This window comes from Pectinophora gossypiella, unplaced genomic scaffold, assembly GCF_024362695.1.
Source record: "Pectinophora gossypiella unplaced genomic scaffold, ilPecGoss1.1 Pgos_86, whole genome shotgun sequence".
NCBI classification, from domain to species: Eukaryota; Metazoa; Arthropoda; class Insecta; order Lepidoptera; family Gelechiidae; genus Pectinophora; species Pectinophora gossypiella.
Window position 1 is genome coordinate 44,890 of NW_026063296.1, and position 21,988 is coordinate 66,877.

General features: G+C 37.7%; 2 long non-coding RNA genes and 1 pseudogene across 3 annotated transcripts; 1 reads left to right on the forward strand and 2 right to left on the reverse strand.

Annotated features, from left to right (window-relative positions):
* Nucleotides 1–903: 903 nt before the first annotated feature.
* On the reverse strand, nt 904–2,575 carry LOC126381698 (uncharacterized). The gene is made up of 3 exons (XR_007568931.1): nt 2,384–2,575; nt 2,065–2,294; nt 904–1,845 (listed from the first exon to the last, which is right to left on the reverse strand). It is a non-coding gene; the product is annotated as an uncharacterized LOC126381698 (long non-coding RNA).
* Nucleotides 2,576–11,267: 8,692 nt separating this feature from the next.
* On the forward strand, nt 11,268–13,596 carry LOC126381699 (protein bric-a-brac 2-like; annotated as a pseudogene).
* A 3,177-nt stretch (nt 13,597–16,773) lies between these two features.
* Nucleotides 16,774–18,760, reverse strand: LOC126381694 (uncharacterized). Of its 2 annotated transcripts, XR_007568924.1 has the most exons (3): nt 18,151–18,760; nt 17,927–18,057; nt 16,774–16,963 (listed from the first exon to the last, which is right to left on the reverse strand). It is a non-coding gene; the product is annotated as an uncharacterized LOC126381694 (long non-coding RNA). The 2 variants fall into 2 exon arrangements; XR_007568923.1 differs by having other exon boundaries at nt 17,927–18,760.
* Nucleotides 18,761–21,988: the final 3,228 nt, after the last annotated feature.

Sequence of the window (21,988 nt, forward strand, 5' to 3'; positions counted from 1 at the left end):
AGTTGTTAAGTGCAATAAAGTATATTAAAGACACCCTACGACCTGGTGAAACTATCGCACGTGGAACTTTTTGGTTTTCACGATACCTATTCAAATCTTGGTCAAATTCTATCACCGGTGACATGCTCCGCATCAGGGAGATACCCTACGGCCTGGCAAAACTATAAAACCTGGAGCAACTTTTATTTCGCATAACATATTTCTATCGCCGGTGACATGTGTGCTGTCAACTTTTGCTGGGGTTTTTTAATTTCTGCCTAAAATTCTTGTGAACCTATTCCATAAATTTTAAGCCTGTCGTTTACCCGTCAGCTGATAATAAAATGACAGGTATAACTTCATATAAACTTAGATAGTGTGTACTGGAATCAGCACCAATAACACACGTTACTCTTGCATATTTAGTAACTAGGTAGGTAATAGAAATATTTTATAAAAAAGCTAATAGATGACTTTCCAGGCTAGGTTCTCAAAAAAAAAATACAGATGGCGCTGTCCAGATTTAACATGATAAATACCTATTTTCTCATTGCTCGGGTAAATAAATATTATTTAAATGTAATGGCAAGGGTATATAGGCATATTTATACGATCGCACATCTGTACAGCGCCATCTATTTTTTTTGGGGACGTAGCCTGGAAAGTCCCTCATTGGTACCTATAGATTTTGTAATTATATTTTCTTGCATTTAGACCAATAAAGACCACCAAAGGATGTTTGATGTGAAAATCTGGTCCCAAGAGGTCAAAAATTAAATGTAACTAACAATTTTGATACCACAAAAAACATTGATTGTGAGATCCTATCAGTTGAAGTGGTGCTAAACGACGTGATTACTATTTTTATTTATCAAAATAATTTTAAAAAGAAACAATTTTATTAAAAACATAATGAAAGATATATTTTTAGAAATAATTTGTTTTATTATATTATTCATACTCATACAAAATATTCCTACATTTAAATAAATAGTTCAAATAAAACAGCAACTTAACCATATACTCTCGGCCTATGTGGTCCAGTGGCTAACATTCCGGAGGTCCCAGGTTCAAGTCCCGGTGGGGACAAAACACAAAAATTTCTTTGTGATCCCTGATTCAGTTAGGACATTGCTGGCTGATCCAACGACATTGGCGGCTCAGCAATAACCCTGGTTGATGAGGTTGTTCATCCACTTCACAACCTACATGATAGAAGAAGAACAAGTACCTATTTATGATTTTTGAACAGACTTAATATGGTAACATATTAGTAAGTAGGTAGAGAATAAACTTAACAATAACATTAAAATATACAAAGGTTTTTTATCTATTTAATGATTTAATAATATAAATTATAATTATAAAGTGATATAAACTCATAGTTTACCAACATCTATGAACAAAAAAAAAAACCCCGACAAAACAAAAGTACTCAATTATTATGAAAAAAAGTGAAAAAAATTAAAAACCCTATAAAAAGCAAAAAATAACTTATCCCACATACCTATGCTTGCAAGCAAACTGAACGTGTAACATTCCTATCACATAACAAACATCTCTGATGACCTCGAAGACCTGAACCGATTTCTACCAAACATAGCTAAGAACACTCTCGACTAATATAACTTACAAACAAAAAAAAAACATATTAAAATTGGATCATCCGTTTGGGAGCTACGTTGCCACAGATAGACACATACACACACTTCAAACTTATAACACCCCGTTGTTTTTGCATTGGGGGTTAATAAATATATACATTGCAACAACACACCTAACACAGCTTTTATGTTCACTAGATATTAATGCTTTTGAGGTGAGCTCATCCTGCAAACAACGCATACATGGGCATCCATCAGGCATCTGAAAGCAAACACGAATGTTTTTAATAGTATATTGCACAATATGCCCGATTGTATCAATATTATTTAATGTGTAGAAATGGAACTGAAACATTGGCAACAATAAATTAAAATTAGAACAATGTTTTAATCATAATTAAGGATTGCCTTATAACAATTATGATTGAAACACATTTTTTTTCATGTACAACATAAATTAAAATACTTAATACTTTAATACCTATCTCGGAGATTGTTTTTCTATATAATACCACTCTTCACTTCTTTCCATAAGCCCATGGCCTGTGATTTTATCTTCGTGACTGCTTTCCCAAAGATATTCCACAACTTATACAGACATAATTGTTTGTAACTGTCCGATTGGAACATTCTTCAGGAAACTTGTTATTGTTGCTTACATCTCTTAGTATGAGTATAAGTTAGTATGACAAAGTCGATCAGCATTCACACCTATAAATAAATAACTATATAATAACAGTGTCATATATAATAACAGTGTCATATATAATAACAATGTCATTTGATTGTATGTTACTTACATTGCAATTTATCAACGAACATTATCCACAAACTTTTTATCATATCGGCTCTATCCAAAACACACAATGGCTCTGGAAGTTTTTACAGTAGAATATCGACGCTCTCGCACGATGAACTTGTAAGCTACAAATTCTAACAAAGTAGCACAGGAAATTATCTTTTTTTTTTGTTTTGGTTTTCCCCGAAGGGTAAGGCAAAGGGAACTATGCCCATACAGCCATGTCTTACGTATTTTTTTTCTTGATGATTAATGAAATGATAAAAGGTGATGATCATGAAACCTAAGCCCCCACCCTCGGAGTAGACTCCCACTCCGAACCCCAAACGAATTAACTCAAAAGTCCGCATAAACTTTCGAGTTATGGAGCGGCTTCTTGGCACGAAGCGAAAATAGGCAGATACACTTTGTTCATTGAATACTCCGATATAATAACACTCGCGAATGTCTTCCGACTAACTTAATGCGATCATTAACCACAAAACACCACTTCGTATTAATTATTTAGATTATTCAATGAAGAAAGCAACTGTCCCGTTCCCGTTTCCCGCCAAAAAGCAGGAAATTATCAAGAGAACTTCTCGGCAACGAGACCACAGAACGAGACCATAAGACCATTATGTTTAGTTTTTTTTGGTTATTTTGTACATAGGATAGGCAAAGGAAACATAACCCATACAGCCAAATACTATACTAGGTACGTTAAATTCGTTAAAATCAATAAACGTATTTTCATATTTTCAAATCGGTTGGCAATGGAATCCACAGGTTACGCAAATGTATTATTATGTCATAATTATAGCCTCATCTTTTTTTCTTTTTGGAAATTTTTGGCCTGGTTACATAGACCTTTAGGTTTGTGATATGAATTAACTCAAAAGTCCGCATAAATTTTCGAGTTATGAAGCGGCTTTTTGGGACGAAGTGAAAATAGATAGTACCACTTTGTTTACTGAATGTTTATTTATACTTTATATTTATATATTTTTCCGATACGATAACACTTAAGTGAATGTTTTTCGATTACTTCTTCATTTCGTATTAAATATAAATAGATTATTCAATGAAGAAAACAACTTTCCCGCCAAAAAACAATGGAAAAATTAATGAAACTACTCAATCTTCATTGCTTATTTAAAAAAGTTAAATTGTACTGAAGTAACAAAAAGCAATTAGATTTTATATTGCTTATTTATTAATTCCATCGACATCTATGCGACCGAATGAAGAAAAAAGTACCTCAATATTTTTCGATATTGGCTGTTTGAATCTGCTTTGCCAGAATTTCTTTGTCTCATGGAAAAAAAAAGTAAACTCAGTACCCAAACCGTTGGCGCGAAAAAGTGACAAGCGTTTTTTCACTTGTATTTCAAGATTTCCAAAGGTAAGTCGATTTTGTTATTGATAATTTAACAATTATTTATAAATATTTTTAGGTATATAATCTTTAAAATCGTAAAATAGTTAGCCATATAAACATAATTATTATAATTGTAAGATCTTTAACTATCTGTACTGATTTTCTCTTTTTCACATAATGAAAGTGAAACATTAAAAGGCAAGTACCTACCTACTTAAAGCTATAATTCTTATTTTATTGTCTATTAGATAAACACAAATAGTACAGAAGTGGTTTGTTTATAGATGAAGCGTTCAAGCGTCGAAATTCCATCGTGCTCTACAATGCGTCGCCGTCGCGTCGACGACGAGCCTGCTGCAACCTGCATCGGTGCCGGTAAGTATTTAGATTTTAACGAGCTTAATTCCAGTTTACCAAACGATCGATTGATTTTATGATGATAAAATAGCTGCTTTACATCAGTCATGGAAAAAACTTTACTTAATAACAGGCAATAGGTACCTACCTACTTAAATCAATTGCATTGCCCCTACTTATGCTGTGTGACTAGAATAGGCGATAGTTAATTACTATTAATATTTTTTTAGATTATATAAGTATGTTGGTAGGTATATGAAATAAGTTAATTAACCTATGATAAATTTAGATGAGATCATAACACTATAGATAATAATAATAAGATTGTATCCTTTTTGAATTATAACAATCCGAGTGTGATTCTGGTTTGACAGCAACCCATGTTGTAGCACAACAGTAACATCACTCATTATGAGATGATCTGTAATAAGTAGATCTGTAACAAATTACCTATAATACACACAAAAGTTAACCTATGACCGTAGTATTATTACTTATTCTATGCTATACTAATACCAGTCACTCTCTTAATATTCTGTGTGAAAAGTTAAACCTTTCTCTAAAATCGTGAAAAAGCCAACTAAATAATTATGTCTGTTTTATGTGTAGAAGAAGTAGCGTATTTTATCAAAAATGACAAGTTACTACAGATGGTTAAATACAACTATAACCAATCTTATAATAATATTATAAGATATTAACTATCTAACTAAGAATTATAGAAATAAGTAGTAACTAGGTAACAAAATTATTATAAAGTTACCTACTTAATTATATAATACAGCTATTTATAATAACAAAATTATATCAAACAAGTTATTAAGTAAGTATATAGATATCGAAGCTTTGAAGTATTTAGTTTATCTAAAAAAAAAGTTTGAATGCTATAATAACATTTGTCTACAATAAACTTATTTAAATTACTGTTAAAGGGTGTATGTAGGTTTGTCTATATTTTGAATATGGTTAGGGATATGGTTATATATCTTGATGACCATGTGGTGGGGACTGAAGGAAACTAATCTAATTCAACCGACTTCAAAAAAAAAGGTTATTAATTTGATCCATATGTATATCGTAATGTGTGTTAAATTTTCCATATACATGCCTGTATGTTTGTCCATGCATTTCGTAAAAACTACAAATCGTATTGCAATGCTTTTTTATTAAGTATCGTCCAACATAGAAAAGAATGCAAGTTTCATCAAAATTGGTTTAGAAATTTCCAACTTATGGTTGAAAAACAGTTAAAAATTAGGAACTTTGTGTTTCGACTATACTAATAGAAGCTTAGAGCTTAAGTAAGTATGGATACTAATGGTTTGAAAGTAAATTAAAGAAAATTGGAAAACGGTTAAGGGTGTGTCGGACACTATTAATATTATTAGGGACACTCGAGTTTATACAAATAAAAAGTAATTTCAAAATTTAGATTCTAATGTATTCAACTAAATATTATTTCTTACTTTTTATTTGACAGATTTTGAAGTCCGTTTTATTTTTTTTTATTACTTTTTGTGACAGCTATAAAGTAACAACTTTATAATTATTTTGTTTATTACTTTACATCTATCTAAAGATATGGAAAACGCCGAATACAATGAGTGTCTAAAAAATACGATACCTCCACAACCCTGATACAGTAAAAATATAATATAGGTAGGTATATATACTATGTTATACTATATTTTATGTGTATATGTACCTAAGGTTCCGTCCACAGAAAATGTTAGTAAAGGAAAAATCTGTGTATGTAAGTATGTATACGTATCATACGTAGATACACATCTAACGCATAAGTACGAGCGAGACAGACCATTCTAACGTAGTATTATTCTTTATTTGATGCCTATAGCTTAAGTGAATATCTAGATACTTGAATTTCGCCATCAGAGTTTTCTTTTACTAACCTTTTCTGTGGACGGAACCTTCGGTGCGCGAGTCCAAATCGCACTTGCCTAGTTTTTTTTTTTTTTAATTTTTGACAAATATACATACCTACTTCACCTGTATTAGTCTGAAATAATCCCACGCTATGATGCAACAAGATCAAAAGAAGAACAAAAACTGATATTACGTTTTCCTGTTATTTTATATTTAATTTTCGAAATATTCCGTCAATAGAGTGCTGCATTGCGTACATACATAATATCTCGCCTATTTTCCATTGGGGTAGGCAGAGAACAGACTGTATAATCCTTTATTTAAGTAAAGTGCAGTGTAGTAAATCGACATGTCTTCTAAATATTTTATAACGAGGGTTTGCGTTGCGTTACATCAATTGAGTTGAATGTTTGTATACCGGTACGTCACCCTCTCGATGTCATTGGTCTTAAAGTCATTTTATTAGGTAGGTACCTGAATTAAATATTTATGTTACAATGATGTAATTAATTAATTGCTTGATATTTTATTAAAACTGTCAAAAGGTTACTTTGAATATTTATTATACTTTGAATAACTTTGAATGATAAAATAGTGTGTTAAGGGATTGTTGTAAAAGAAAATGTAGTGAAGAGAATTGACAAAAGGACGCTTAGATAGGTTGGACAAGGCCAAGATTTATTATACGGATGTAAGTGGTAAAATCCGAAGTGGATGGCCTAGGTGGTACATACCTCGATTAATTTCAGGATGTTTAAAGAAAAGCCACGGTCAAGAGTACTGGGAACCGGCGAGCATGCATAAATGAGTGTACTTTGATAAGAGTGGTGTAACGAAGCATTTCGGACCAACGAGCCTTGTAGCGACATCTTGTGGTTTCTGACGATATAACGTTGTTTTTATATTTTACCCGCAGGAAATCACAGATGGCGCTGCAGGGTTATCGATGGGCCCGAATATTTTTAATTATTTTATTTTCTTCAAAATTTGGTATATTAAAATTATCTGCAACATTTATTTTTGATATATTATAATTATATTGTTTAAATTTTGGGATCAAACAAGTCGGTCGATTGTTGTCGTTGATTCGGCGAATTTATGGTTTGGTAGATTTTTTCTAGTTTGGCAACTTTGTTCGTGGTTCTTGTGTCAGACTGACAGCTGGCTGAGCTGAGACAGGTTTTGGAAAGTGGGGTCGTCGCGAGAGCGCCGGAGACTCCATTGCCGAAACCCGAATGTGGGCAAATTAAAGCCCCAATGTATCGGCGGCATCAAGAGCCGATGTCTTGATTAATAGAAATAGCTTAACCGAGATGGTGAGTCCTCGCAATTCTTCGTGCATATTTTTGCACCAACTTTGTGATAACCTCGAGGTCCTTGTTTTCAGCAATATCACTGAAATCCCATCGCCTAAGGTCCAGTGGGTGGGTTTAGGTTTCATCCGAGCGATGCCCAACTATCCCGGATGAACCTGTAAGTTATTTTCTTTGTTTTACACTCGTGAGTTGCCTTGCCACGCTGTCAGCTGAACCACATGCTAATCATTGCCATTCCTTGTTGCAGATGGGGTTTTTTTCTTAAGTTTTTAACGTTTATAAAGTTTTTGAGTTTTAATTGTTTTAACGTCTTTAAAGTTTTGTTTAATTTTCTGACGTTTTTAAGTTCTATGAAGAAGTTTATGATTGGATCAGACTATTTCAACAAATTTTGTGAATGAAGATTCCTACTGTTTTCTTCTGCATTTGAGAGTTATTTCAAGCTTCATTTCGGCGGAGCTCCACTCCGGATAAGGCTCGGTGAAGGACTGCGAGGTTGACCGGTGGACGTGCAGCCCGCCAGCTGCGTAACAGTTGGCCCGCTGCGCCGCCATCGTCCAGCACGCCCTGGCCTGAGCCGGCCTCAACGCATCACCTGTATGGTATTCCGGAACGCCTCAGGTAGGCCTGATAGTCGGAGGTCCTCGAGTAAGTGAGGTGCCTACAGGTGTACGGACAGTGTTTTAAACATAGTGATATCCCATGGTTGTTACGGAGTGACAATTAACCTGACGGACCAAAGCGCGACCTGTCTCCCTCCATAGGGTTTTTACCTGCCCATGGTTGTACTTTAATAACTATAATTGTAAAATATACATTGTACAAATTCAAGGGAGTTTTCTTTGTCTCATGCTCACCGGTCTATAACATCTAGCTGTGCCCTTCAGGTAAACACCACTTTATAAATTTTCTGAAACATATCGGTATTACCATAACACCCATTTCCTATTACACCTCACTTTACATATGGTAGCAAAAGATTTTTGTTTCAGTGGTAGAAGCGAAAGTGACGTGTCAGGATCGTAGTAAGTGGAATTGCGTGGCCGATCCCAACGGAAAATAGGCGTAATCTTAAGTATGTGTTTTTTCGAGAAAGTTGCTTAGCCATTTTCTATATTGTAAAGTCGGCGCCTCGTATTTTTTTTACTTCAGCCACAGCTACGATGGCAATGTTGTCGACTTGATTCATCGACCTTTGATGTTCAACCACAATGTGTGCTCTACATGACCGTCGCGACTGAAATGATTATCGGCGGCGGCTTTGTGCGGCACGAGCTGGCGGCACTGTGTGAAAGTGCTTAAACGAATGCCATTTTAACTACTTATTAAAAAAATCACCTACCTAGGTTTATTGATCCGACTGAAATTTTATATATATGCGTAGTTTTTTTTATATTAGGTAGGTAACTTAGTTCTCATATAATAATTATTGCATTCCCTATAATAATATCGGTGAATAATTGTTTTATTAAAAAATAGATTGTTGGAGAATGATAATATTGATAATTGATATTTTAATTTAAGTACTTATGTAGGGTAAACTGCCTAATTATAGAACCTTAAATGATTGGTACGGTCTAATCATTTTTCAAAATCAATCCGAATATATCAAAATGCAAGGAATATATCAAAATGTTCTTTTTTTTTCTTAATAGTCAGTAGGGGTGTCAATAATAGGGTGTATTACCTATTAAATAAATTAATATCTAAAATTTACTGAATCCTTAGGTCTAACACACCAAGGCTCCGATATGTATGAAGGTAATAATTCGCAATGTACGGTTATCTCAGCATGCGCTTCAATTTATTCTGTGTTCCATAATCGCGCATCTTTCACTACTGCCGAAATTGATAAAATTTTAAAAATGGGGGAAACACTTTACATGCAGTTAAAATATCTACTTCAGAGGGGTGTCAGTTATTTTATGCCAGATGAATTACCCAATGAGCTTCGCGTCGGGGATAACGTCGCACATATAGTTAGTATGGAGGACAACTGGATCATTTCTAATACGTATCCTACAACTCCCGCGAATAAAGACATAGGTTTATTAACGTTAATGAATATACTGGACAATAGAGTGTTTTTTAATACTAATGACTATACTGTAGATTCGCAATTCGCTTATAATGTGAACAATTCAAATCACAACGACAGTACTGATAGCATATTGTTTACGGGTCAGGGTTATACTTTTAGTTTTTGGCGGTTTAATGGTGAATATTATTTCTTTAACAGCCATGCAGTTAACAGCAACAACATTAATATAGGAACGGGTAAGCCAGAGGATGGTCCTTACGTAGCACGTTTATTTAAATGTAATTCAACCGAAGCGCTAGCCAAACTTTTGCTCGCGAATGAAGTTTACGACGGATCCGAATACTCATTGACCTGATTAAGAGTATTAAATGACGACCTTATATGGAAAAACGAAACGCAGGTTAGTTCCGAAACGTCACAATCCATTTTAGTAGATTTAATATCATCACCATTACTGAATGAGAATCAAACTTTAGATTCGATTTTGATGAACTATCAATCAACCCTGGCCCCGCTTAAAACCTCTGTGCAAAATTTTGATATTAGTAAATTGGAAGTTGATTCAAATCCGGTAGATGTATATGACACTACAAGTGATATAAAACTGACAATTTTAAAACCAGTTGTCCTATTAGAAAGAATCAGTAATCAAGACGAAAGCCAATGCGTTAAAAATAAAGGTGGCCGACCCAAAAAACAGAAACGCGGACCGAAACCAAGTAAAGAAAACGCGCATCGCGAAGCTGTCAGGAAATACACAACGAAAAACCCCGCTGTTAATCGCAAGGCAGTTCAACAGATTAGAAGATTTAATTGACAAGGTGTTCCAGATTTCGATTTGCAATTAAAATTAGACTGTGTTTGTGTAATCACGCGTAATCTTAGTTTCGCGGATGGCTTAGTAAATGGCACCAAAGTAGGGCCTGCATGTTTAGGGCCTGCAAAACTCTGAAAGTATTCTAATGAAACTGTCCCGTACGTAACTAGCCATGAACGCATTCGCCGCTAGCGTGATGCCCATAAATTTGACCTGGATGACGGTGTTATGGGAGCCTGATATTACGTACTTAATCATAAAATAAAGCATGATACACAAGGAGACGAGATGCATTGTAAAGTACATTTCTTTATAAACTATTATTGTAGGTAATCGACTACATTTTTGGCCAAAACTCGTACAGCAAAGTGACTCTGCCCAACTCAGTAGCGCAATAAGTGTGATATTAGATATGTGTGATTACTTATGGCTCTGTCTGGCCCATTAGGGATAAAGGCGTGTTTTATGTATGTTCACATCTTCTTCTTCTATCGTGTGGGTTGTAAGGTGGATAACCAACCTCGTCAATCCCGGTGCGAGGGTTATTATTGAGCCGCCAAAGGCCCCTGACATGGCTCATGTAACGACTACTTACTTACATCAGTAAGCAGTAACCGGGATCAAAGCCCATTGTTTGTTTAACTATTGTGTCTGGAAACCTCGGTCTTACAAGGAAGAAACAAAACAGTTTAAAAAATATTTATTAGTATGGCCATCACTGGCACGTTTACCCTTTACTAGGGCAGGCAGAAATAAAAGAGGTGGTAGCTGTTCACTCAAAAGTAAAATACCTTGAACAGCTGATTGCTACGTAGTGTTGTGCAAATTTGAATTTATTACATGAAGACCTGGAATTCAATTGCTCATAACTAATGCAAATATGAACTTAGGCAGCCAATACTCTCGCATGTGATTTGTAGATAGTGACAGAGAAGGCACACTTCGGGTTGATACCCCCGTTCCGTTACACCATGTATATATTCTATCAGCGACACCTGTAAATTGCGCAGATCGCACAATATCCTTACCGACTTCGGCTTACGTCGGACGTCCGTCACTCCCGCGACATAAAGACAAAGTTCGTGTACAATTAGAAAAAGTATCCAGACAAATAAGGTTGGCAATTCCACGGTATAAAAATAATAAGAAAACCATTAAAACTGCGTCGAAGATGTCTCGGCAATATACTTTGAGGTGGAACAACCACCAGCCGAACTTCATTTCGATGTTCACAACGCTGCTGAACACGCAAACATTAGTTGATGTCACCCTCGCGGACGAGGGGAAACATCTACAGGCCCACAAAGTAGTATTGTCTGCATGCAGCACTTATTTTCAGGCACTGTTTATGTACAACCCGTCTCGGCATCCGATCGTGATCCTGAAAGATGTCACTTTCGCAGATCTGCGAACAATGGCCGATTTTATGTATTACGGCGAAGTTAATGTCACAAAGGAACAGCTCCCACAGGTGCTGGATACAGCGAAAACTCTAAAGATAAAGGGTCTGACGGAGATGCCGGACTCGACACTGCTAACGCGGTCACAGGGCACGTCCGCTGACTTCCCTACCGACTCCGTTATCTCGCAGCGACACGCTGCCTCGCCAAGCATTTTGCCGAGGCGGAAACGGGGGCGAAGGAGGAGTTCGGCAGGCTCGGGGCAGATGGTGGAGGAAGAGGGCCGCGAGGAGTCCGGCCCATCGGTGAATGTGGTGCGCGGCGACGCGATCACGTGGAGCTCGGTGCCGCAGCGGCGCAGCCGGGAGTATCACGACGACAGGGCCGTCGACGGTTCCCAACAAACATCCGAAGCACAAAATACTTGGAACAATTGGGAATGGGGGGTAACACAGGAATGGCTCAAGGAGGACAGTGGAGTATGATGGATCATACGTACCCGCGGTACTCGAATGCGTGCTTGGGTAGCACCGGTCTGCAGGGCGAGGCGATGTACATTTATTTATTTATTTTTTACAGTTTATTCGTTTTTTTTATATGAACAACATGAGCCAGTACATGAACGCGGGGCTGAGCGAGTACGGGCAGGCGCTCGGCGTTGGTGGCGTGGGCGGAGTGGGCGGCGTGGCAGGCCCCTCGCCAGGACCCAGCTGCGTGGCGGACGCTGCCGCCGCACCCGAGCAGCCGCCGCAGCAGCAGAAGCGCCGCCGCGCCACCAACCCACGGTCCGAGGAAAACTTCCAGCGCTCTCTCGAGGCCGTGCGCTTCGGCGGCATAGGCTTTTGCAAGGCCGCGCGCCTTTTCGGCGTCAACAACCACACTCTATGGCTCGAATACAAAAAGAAGGGCTACCCCAACAACCGGCCGAGCATCAAGAGCCGCAACAAACGAGAGCGCACGACGCCGCCGCCGCCGAGGGACCTCGTCAAGGATGACGTACCGCAACAGGAGCAGCAGATGGCGCTCATCTGCCCACCGCACCCCGTGCCCGTAAGCTATATTGACTCCCGGCCCGTCGACTTCCCGCTGCAGGGCATGGCCCACAACTCGCCCCTCAACATCCTCAGGTTGGCAATTCCACGGTATAAATATAATAAGAAAACCATTAAAACTGTGTCGAAGATGTCTCAGCAATATAGTTTGAGGTGGAATAACCACCAGCCGAACTTCATCTCGATGTGGACAACGCTGCTGAACACGCAAACATTAGTTGATGTCACCCTCGCGGACGAGGGGAAACATCTCCAGGCCCACAAAGTAGTATTGTCTGCATGCAGCACTTATTTTCAAGCACTGTTACGAAGCATTTCGGACCAGACGAGCCTTGTAGCGACATCTAGTGATTTTTGACGTTTACAACGTAATTTTATGACATCACAGATGGCGCTGCAGGGTTATCGATGGGCCCGAACATTTGAATAATTAATTTTCTATTTTTTCTAAATTATTTATTATAGGTCTGAATACAGATTTCAAAGCTTTTTCATTTTCGGTTTCAATGTTGTAATATGGTGTTATACGTTGTAATATGTTGGCTCGCAGGTTCGCACGATGTAGTTCTCAAGTAAAAGTAACGCTTTTCAAGGCGTATTGTCAGAGCTTCTACACGTGCAGCCTGTGGGCTGACTGTACGCGACGGGCATACGGCGACCTGCGCGTCCAATACAACAACGCGTTCAGGGTCCTGATGGGGCTGCCGCGGCGTTGTAGTGCGTCGGGAATGTTCGCGGTAGCGCATATTGACGGCTTTGCAGCCATTATTAGAAAGCGATGCGCTTCCTTTCTAGCGAGGGCGCGCGACAGCCCTAACGGCATCCTGAGGGCGTTGGTGGACCGGTGGGACTCGCCTTTTCTTAAGGTGTGGATAGGCCGCCATACCGCATAGGACCACTTCGTTTTTATTTATTGATTTTTATTTATTGATTTTTAATTTTTAATTGTTTATTTTGTAATTTGAATTTGACTTTTACTATTTTAATTGTTTGTGGTATATTTTTTTTTAATGTATGGATTTTTAAATCTGAAATAAACGATATATTATTATTAATGTTTCGCAATTTCTTAACCTTTTTTTTAACAGCTTCTGCTGCATTGACTATTTGGCGTTTTAAACAAGCTTCCATTATGAAAATAAGTTTGTGCTTCTGCTAAATCTTTAGGCAAAATAACCCGATTTACCAAGTAACATCACATTATATATCAGAAAAATGATATGATCAATAAAAAAATACGAAACTGTCAAATTTATTTCTATAACATCCTTCATTTTTCTGACAATCTTTATTGATCACCAAATAACTATATGGTTCACTCCATATTTTAGAACACATTTCACGGAACTCTTTCCAGGACATATCTGTGTTAACGTGTTCATCATAAACGTGTTTCATATTTATTTCATCTTGCTTAAACAGAATAATCAAATTAGCATTGGCTCGTACTAGTTGTTTTGGAACCTTACTGTAAGTTTGATTTAAATAAAACGAATCTATGTTTCGATGCCTACCCATCGCAAAATAATCTCGCATGTTATTCTGATTTTCACACGCTGCGACATCAAATATAATTATTGAATTTGGTTTAGCATCCTGGGGGCTGAGAACTTCTTCACTATCCTTATATTTTGAAAATGAGACACTGGGCACCATGTCTAGGACTTTTTCCAAAAATATGTATTTTGGTTGATCTAATGTTTTTGAATACACGTAAACATTTTTAAATTGCAACCCATCCTTATGCAAAAGAAGACCAATAACAAGATTTGTTTTCCCGCAATTAGAAGGTCCGCACACTATACACCTGATTGTATTAGGTAATAGTTTACCATGACGGATATTTTTGTTTCGCGTGTCTAAACAAAAAGTGTCAATTTGCAACGAATCCGGTTGTTTAATAAACTTCATAGTGGCAATGAATGTCACCTAATATAGCTAAAATTATAATGATTAAAAGAGTCATATAATTTTATTATTTTATATTGGTGCCGATTCCGGCAGGCAAACTTAAATTTAAATTAGCTAAGATTACGGTTTAAATGTCAAAAACTGGATTTGCATTCTGGCGGCACATTTTAGTTGACGCCTAATCTTAAATTTAGGAATGACGTTTCTAAATTACTATTCAAATATAATTACTGTTTCTAAATTACAAAAAGCTATTCTAGCAAACATTTCATTTGACGTTAAACTCTTATTCTAAATTAATTTTATACGGTTTTCTAAACTTGCCGGATAAAATTAAACTTCTTAAAATTAAGTACATGAATCAGTTTTTCGGCGCTTTTTGTGAATTCCGGCCACTGATTTCACCTGCAGATCATTAGGAAGACCTTGCCGCTCTCAAAACAACTTAAATAGCGATAAAGAACCTTCTAAATATACGAATAGAAGGATCAACGAGAAATATTTGTTTTACGTCGTTTACCGCCCAAGACCAGTAAAAGAAAGAAGACTGCGAGGAGGCCCCATCGAAACAAAAGACTCTTAGCTGGTATGATGATGTCTCTGGCATGAGTATCATCTTCAAAGTTAATCCAAACATTTATCTAAGAGGACAATCTAATTGTGTCAATCTTAAACACTACTTTCAACTGGACCGTGTGGTGGATGCTTGAAACAATGCAGTGCCAGTGATATTAACGATTAACGTGTAACATCAACACATACCTAGCTCTGTGTGTGTCAAAACTGTAATGACTCCTACCAGGCGCGCAGTGCAGGCTGCACTGCCTGCTTCTTCTTATCCTTTTGACCTGAAGGACTTAAAATTACTACAAAAGTAATGTACCTATCTATGGAATGGAACTACAGAAGTACACTGAAGGAAGGCCTCCAAAGCAAGGTAAATGTTATCAGGTATAAATAACATGGCAGCAACCAAACAGTTTATTGCCCAAGTCAAATTACTAACACACTTGATCCCGCTCTGGGTAGATACCTTACTTGTTGGTTTATTCCTTTAGATTATTTCAAAATACTTTATGATGTGAACCAAACAAAATCACCAGTTAGCAGTAACAAAAGGTGGACTAAAAAACTTCTTTTACAAGCTCTTTACTGCTTTATCTCAGTTTCCACAAATATCATGGCATGCTAAATGTACTGGGAATGTGACGGAACCCACATTTTTTGTTTACATCCTTCTGATCATTATATTTGTTTCTGTCCAACCCGTTAGGAAATGTAAGCATGAATTGATGTATGTATGTATTCTAAATAATCCTTTTTTATTTCAGGTGATAAATCTTTGACTTTGACATTTGCAAGTAGTCCTAATAGCCACTGCATCCTGAATTGTAATTATGAGCCACCAATAACAAAAAAGACTCTAGGCACTTGCAACAGTGTCGAAATATCGGGAGTCTCATATCCCCATTTAAACGCGGTAAGAACCCGTTATTATGTGTTTTAATTATAACAAAAAAGACGTCTGTGACATGGATCCCTAATGTTCTCTCAGGTATGTAAGTACATTAAATATGAATGCAAATCTGTCTACCTATGAGTTATATATATAACAGCCTCCTTAGTCTAATGGTTCTCTAACCATAGCTCACAATCAGGAGATCCGGGTCTGATACCCAATGGGGACATCATCAAAATCACTTTGAGGCTGTCAAGGTCCTTTGTATGGATAGGAAATTGCAGGCTTGAATCATCCAATTGTCTGAAGAAGTCAGATGATTCTGTGCTTCGGAAGGCACGTCAAGCAGCTATTCCCGGGCTATTTAGCCCAAACACCGTCACTAATCTGCAGTCGAGCAGCATATAGTATGCTTCATACCCCCTCCGGTTGATTGAAGGGATGCCCATGCCCAGCAGTGGGACATAATAAATAGGCTATTTATGTTTGTTTCTTATTAGAATAATTATCTAAGCATTATACTTGTTTTAGATGGTGATGAATAAAGAAAGAAGAACCCAGGAGTATAAAAAAATACTTACATACATACCTACCATTGTGGTGCTGTACATACATACATAGTCACACCACCATACCAGGATGGACTGAGCCGTGCACTACCAAGAAGACCAACTGCAGCCTCTTGTGATGGTCATAATGACCAGAGTGGTGACAGATAAGCAACCCATCACAAATATAAATATTTCTTTTTTCTGTGCAATTTTTGATGTTATAAATAAAATACAATCAAAAAGTATTTGTAACAAGTATGTTTTATTACTAGTTTAGTAGGGAACAGAAATAAAATAAATAAACAAATTTATTTTGTCTTTCTTCTACATCTGTGAGGTTTATTTGGGAACATTCACCAGTTTTTTCAGTTAAGGCCCTTGTTATCCTCCCATTGTTATGTAATCTGCTCGTTGTCACTCTCAACTCCCAAATCTGAAGAGAAAACAAATATTATAAATGCTGTATACACTTCCATCTCTCTAAACTTTAATAAATCAAGACAACATGCAGTCAGTTTTTTAAGACAGTTACCTACATACATACATAAACAGCCTATATACATCCCACTGCTGGGCACAGGCCTCCCCTCAATCAACCAGAGGGGGTATGGAGCATACTCCACCATGCTGCTCCAAAAAAGAAAAACACCGTAAAAACACCTCCACCAACCCGTATTGGAGTCCGTTACCTAGCCCATTATAATACTGAAGAAGATCCCTTCCTTAGTTACTATTCTTCTTCTATCATGTGAGTTATAAGATGGATTACCAACCTCATCAACCCTGGTGTCTGGGTTATTATTGAGCCGCCAAGGGCCCCTGACATGACTCATGTAACAACTACATACTTACACTAGTAAGTAGTAACCAAGACCAACAGCTTAACATGCCTTCTGAAGCACTGATCATCTTACATTTGGACAATCAGGTGTTCAGCCTGTAATGTCCTAGCAAAACAAGGAATACAAAGTGATTTCTGTGATTTTTCTCCATCAAGATTCGAACCCGGGACCTCTGGATTGTGAGCACAACGTTCAACTACTGGACCACGGAGGCCGTTATGTGTTTAGTTACTATGACTGGCATGATAAACGGTTTCATACATAAGAGGCAAATTCACAAAGAGAGAGTATTGACTCCCTTACTAATTACTTAAGTACCTATATAGTCATTTCATTAGATAAGTAAGCCTTTAGTCCGAGACACCCAAATAGTCACAGCAGCAGGTTGATGAGGTTGGTCATTGATCTTACAAACCACATTAGAGAAAAAAACAGGATTAGCCGTTCCTCATATCTGGCCGTCCTAGGCCTGAGCCTAATCAGCCGTAAAGGAAATCCACTTAAAACGAGCAACACTCACTTAAATATATATTTTTAACTAGGAATATGCTTACATGTTGCCATTGCTCCAAGATGCATCAAAATTCTTCCATACTATTGTTTTATAAACATTAAAAGAGTTCATCCTCTTATTGATTTTCTTTATAATTATGTCATCCAACTTAAGGTTTCTGTCAAGTATTGCCTGAAAATTAGTAAAAAATCTGATTAATACAAGTAACTCAGATTAATATGATGTCTACAAGTTCTTCTATGACATATTTTTTCGATCACTCACCTCTTCATCACTAAATTTGTAGTGCAACTGCTCAGGAGGAAATCTAATACAATCACTCCTGTCTTCAAAACTTCGTGCTCACCTCATGGTGGACTTTCTCTACTTGGTAATTTAAGGCTATTTACGTGTACGAATGAGTCCATATTAAAAGAGCTCAAGATCACGACGCGGCTCTCCTCAATATGCCGGAATCGTGCCCTAAGCTTCTTCGGACATATTATGCGGTCTCCGAAGCACAGTCTGGAGAAGCAGATCATCGTTGGGCAAATGGATAGCAAACGTGCGCGAGGAAGGGCGCCTACGAGGTGGTCTGACATCGTGAAGAAGACGGTGGACGGCAGCATACAGAGGGCGGTGCACGCAGCATATAGCCGTACCAAGTGGAAAACCATAACCTGTGGTCGCGATCCTCAGCAGTGTGGGAACGACAAAGAAGAAGATAGGAGTCTTGTTGGTTGAGGACTGTTAATATGCATTCACAGCGAGTTCCGTCGTTCTGATACAACACAACTTCCACTTTTACTAGTTCCGCCTTGGTCTTCCTCTTCATCGACGTCCTTTTATTTAGTCATTTTTGTGTTTTATTAAGTATTTTTGATTTGAAAACCTAACGATACCTACTTAATCTCTACACGTTTTTTTTTTAAGTATGATCTTGACGTTGTGTTTTTATGGTTTAGAATAATGCCAGATGTATGTTTTAAAATTCATAGAAAAATGTTTTATTGCATTTATTTATTGTATTTGCTGCCAAAACACACATAAATTATGATTTTGTATTCCTTCGTACGAAATTATAAGAAAAACATGTATTTTTTTTGTTCGAATGACGATTTCATTCACTCACTTCCATTCATTCTTCTTTACCAATTCTTTACGAAAAAAACGGCACCAGCTGGTTGACCATAGACCTCGTAGCGTTCTATTAAATTTAAGCGTGTCAAAAATCCTGTTAAAATATTTTAAATTTAGACGACCGGAAAGCCAGAATTGCACTTTTTGCTAAACTAAAATAAAATTAGGTTTTATAAGATAAATTTAGATTTAAGTTGGTGTTTGCAGGAATCGGCACCATTATATATAGCTGCAAACCCATTGACTCACTGACTCACTGACATAATTGTTCTCCCAGAAGGAGCGTCGGCGGGTAAAAATAATGTATGAGAAAAGTGATCAAAACCTCCCGGTGAGTATGGGAAAACTTCCAGATCTTGGAAAACTGCTCCGCATCAGGGAGACACCCTACGGCCTGGCGCAACTATCGCACCTGGAATGATTCTTTTTTCACAAAACCTATTTAAATCTTGGGTCAAATTCAATCGTTGGTGAAAAAAAATCAAAATGGCGGAAAAACAAGATGGCCGCCATACAAAATTTCGGTTTTCCAGAAAATGTCTCGGGGGTAAAAATGATGTATAGGAATGTGATCGGAACGTCATGTCAAGTATGAAAATACGTCTGGGTTTTCGATAGCTGCTCCGCATCAGGGAGACACCCTACGGCCTGGCAAAACTATCGCACCTGGAACATTTTTTTTTCCACCAAACCTATTAAAATCTTAGTCAAATTTTATTGCCGGTAAAAAAAAAACAAAATGGCCGAAAAACAAGATGGCCGCCATACGAAATTTTGTTTTTCCAGAAAATGTCTCGGTTATAAAAATGATGTATAGGGGTGTGATCGAAACGTTATCTTGGAAAACTGCTCCGCATCAGGGAGACACCCTACGGCCTGGCAAAACTATAGCACCTAGAACTTTTTTGATTTTACCAGACCTATTTAAACAAGATGAAGCCGCCATACAAAGCTTCGAACTAATACAGGACACGCGAGCAGCTTGCTGCGAGCGAACCACGCGACATCTAGTTTACCTTATATACACATTACGATGTTAATCTTATATTATTGGGCATTCCACCCACCTAAGTGAGCGCAGCGAACGGTCGTGAGCAGAGCGAACGATAGGTGGGGCACAATATCCAATAATATACTACTAGTGCACGTCCGCTCGACACGACGACTCTGTAGTGACTCGCTCGACTTCACTCAGCTCTGGCCGTACGCCACCTGCCGTCGGAACGTTGCAACTTCATGACGAAAGTGATGTAACTTCATTTTATTTTCCGATTTGATCTATTTCTCTTCTTAATTCATAACTAACGCCGACAAATTTAATTAAACCTAACAGTACCTCAACTTGAAAACTGTTATTACGGTGAGTCGTTTTCATATTGGAACCTTATTGTTATTGTCTTCATTGCTATGTGAATTTTCGTTTCTAATAATGAGGAAATTGATTTAAAATTAACTTTGAAATTACTATTTCCCTTTCTTTAAAAAGAAAATTGACGAGACATATTGTGTCAATCGGTGTCAATCATACCGCGTTTTCCAATCTGTTTTCATCATTGTTAAATCTTTGTTTTTTGGTCTAAAAATATTTCGAATTGGTGTAGATACGCTTAACCTGCGTGGTTCAAGTTGTATTTTCTCACTCCAAACAGGAGGAGGTTAGTCATGACATGATAATTAAGTCTCGTTAAATAACGTGTTTTGTAATCTACTGTCGTTCATCGAATCTTTTTAAACCGATTGAAAGAAAGTCATGTGAATACAATAACACAGTGAATTCTTTTGTTTCATGTCATAACTTGACACGTGGTTCGGCAACTGGTGTATTGCAAGCGGCTATGCAAGTGGCGCGGGCTGAGCTGCGTAAAGTGACGACATCGTGGCAGCGCGTTGTATACCAGCCGGACTTGCTGCACTGGCGCTGTTGAAGACCTAAACCATGTCACAAGAGCAGTGGTTGATCTTTTATCGGAAATTCTTATAAGTCCTGGTGAGTCGTATCTGTTTTACCTGATTTGAAAAATGGGAAGTTGTAATAGGATACAAACGAATATAGTGCAGAAAGTTCTCTTTTGTAAACTTTAGTTAAATTGGTAATCGTAATGAAGTGAAGTAAACATTGCGAAGTAAAATGATTTGGATTATGATTAAATGAAATAGGCTTAGAAAATGCCCGAAACAAAGTAAATCATTAGTGAGAAAATTGGAGCAAAACATTCTAAATGATGATCATACCGAAGCAGTACCTAATTGTGTAAGTTCGGTAATATTTCCTCAAGGTGTTGGTGGCTACATTGTGACTTTATGACTTGTGTGTGTGAGATACCAGGGTGCTCTGTCGTATTGTGTTCGTGGACCATGGTGGCCATCCCGGGAGGGGATGTTGTGACTCATGACTGTTTTGTAGCGTACCCGCAGTTTGGGGAGGAATATTACAGTCTGTTGTCATTGCAGTAGATGTGTTATAATGTTGATTAATTTGATTGAGTATCGAAAGCTATGATTGACCTGTTTCGGAGCATCTCTGATAGGAAGCTGCGCACTTGAAGTGTTCGGGGCTGCAGCCACTTTTGTGCTGCTTGTCTTAGAAACTACAGGTATGCGGTCGAGGCCCGGATTTCATGTTGACTTTGTATTTGGTCATGACATTGTACCTGAATCTGTCTATGTTGAACTCCGGTAGAATTAGGCAAACTACACGAATTAGAAATTAGTGATGTAGAAGAAATTGTGTAACCCATTGACCTGTTTCGGAGCAACTCTGATAGGAAGCTGCGCACTTGTAGTGTTCGGGGCTGCAGCCACTTTTGTGCTGCTCGTCTCAGAAACTACAGGTATGCGGTCGAGGCCCGGATGTCATGTTGACTTTGTATTTGGTCATGACATTGTACCTGATTCTAAGTCAAGTTGACCTCCCGTAGAATCAGTCAAACGAATTAGAAATTAGTGATGTAGAAGAAATTGTGTAACCCATTGACCACTATTC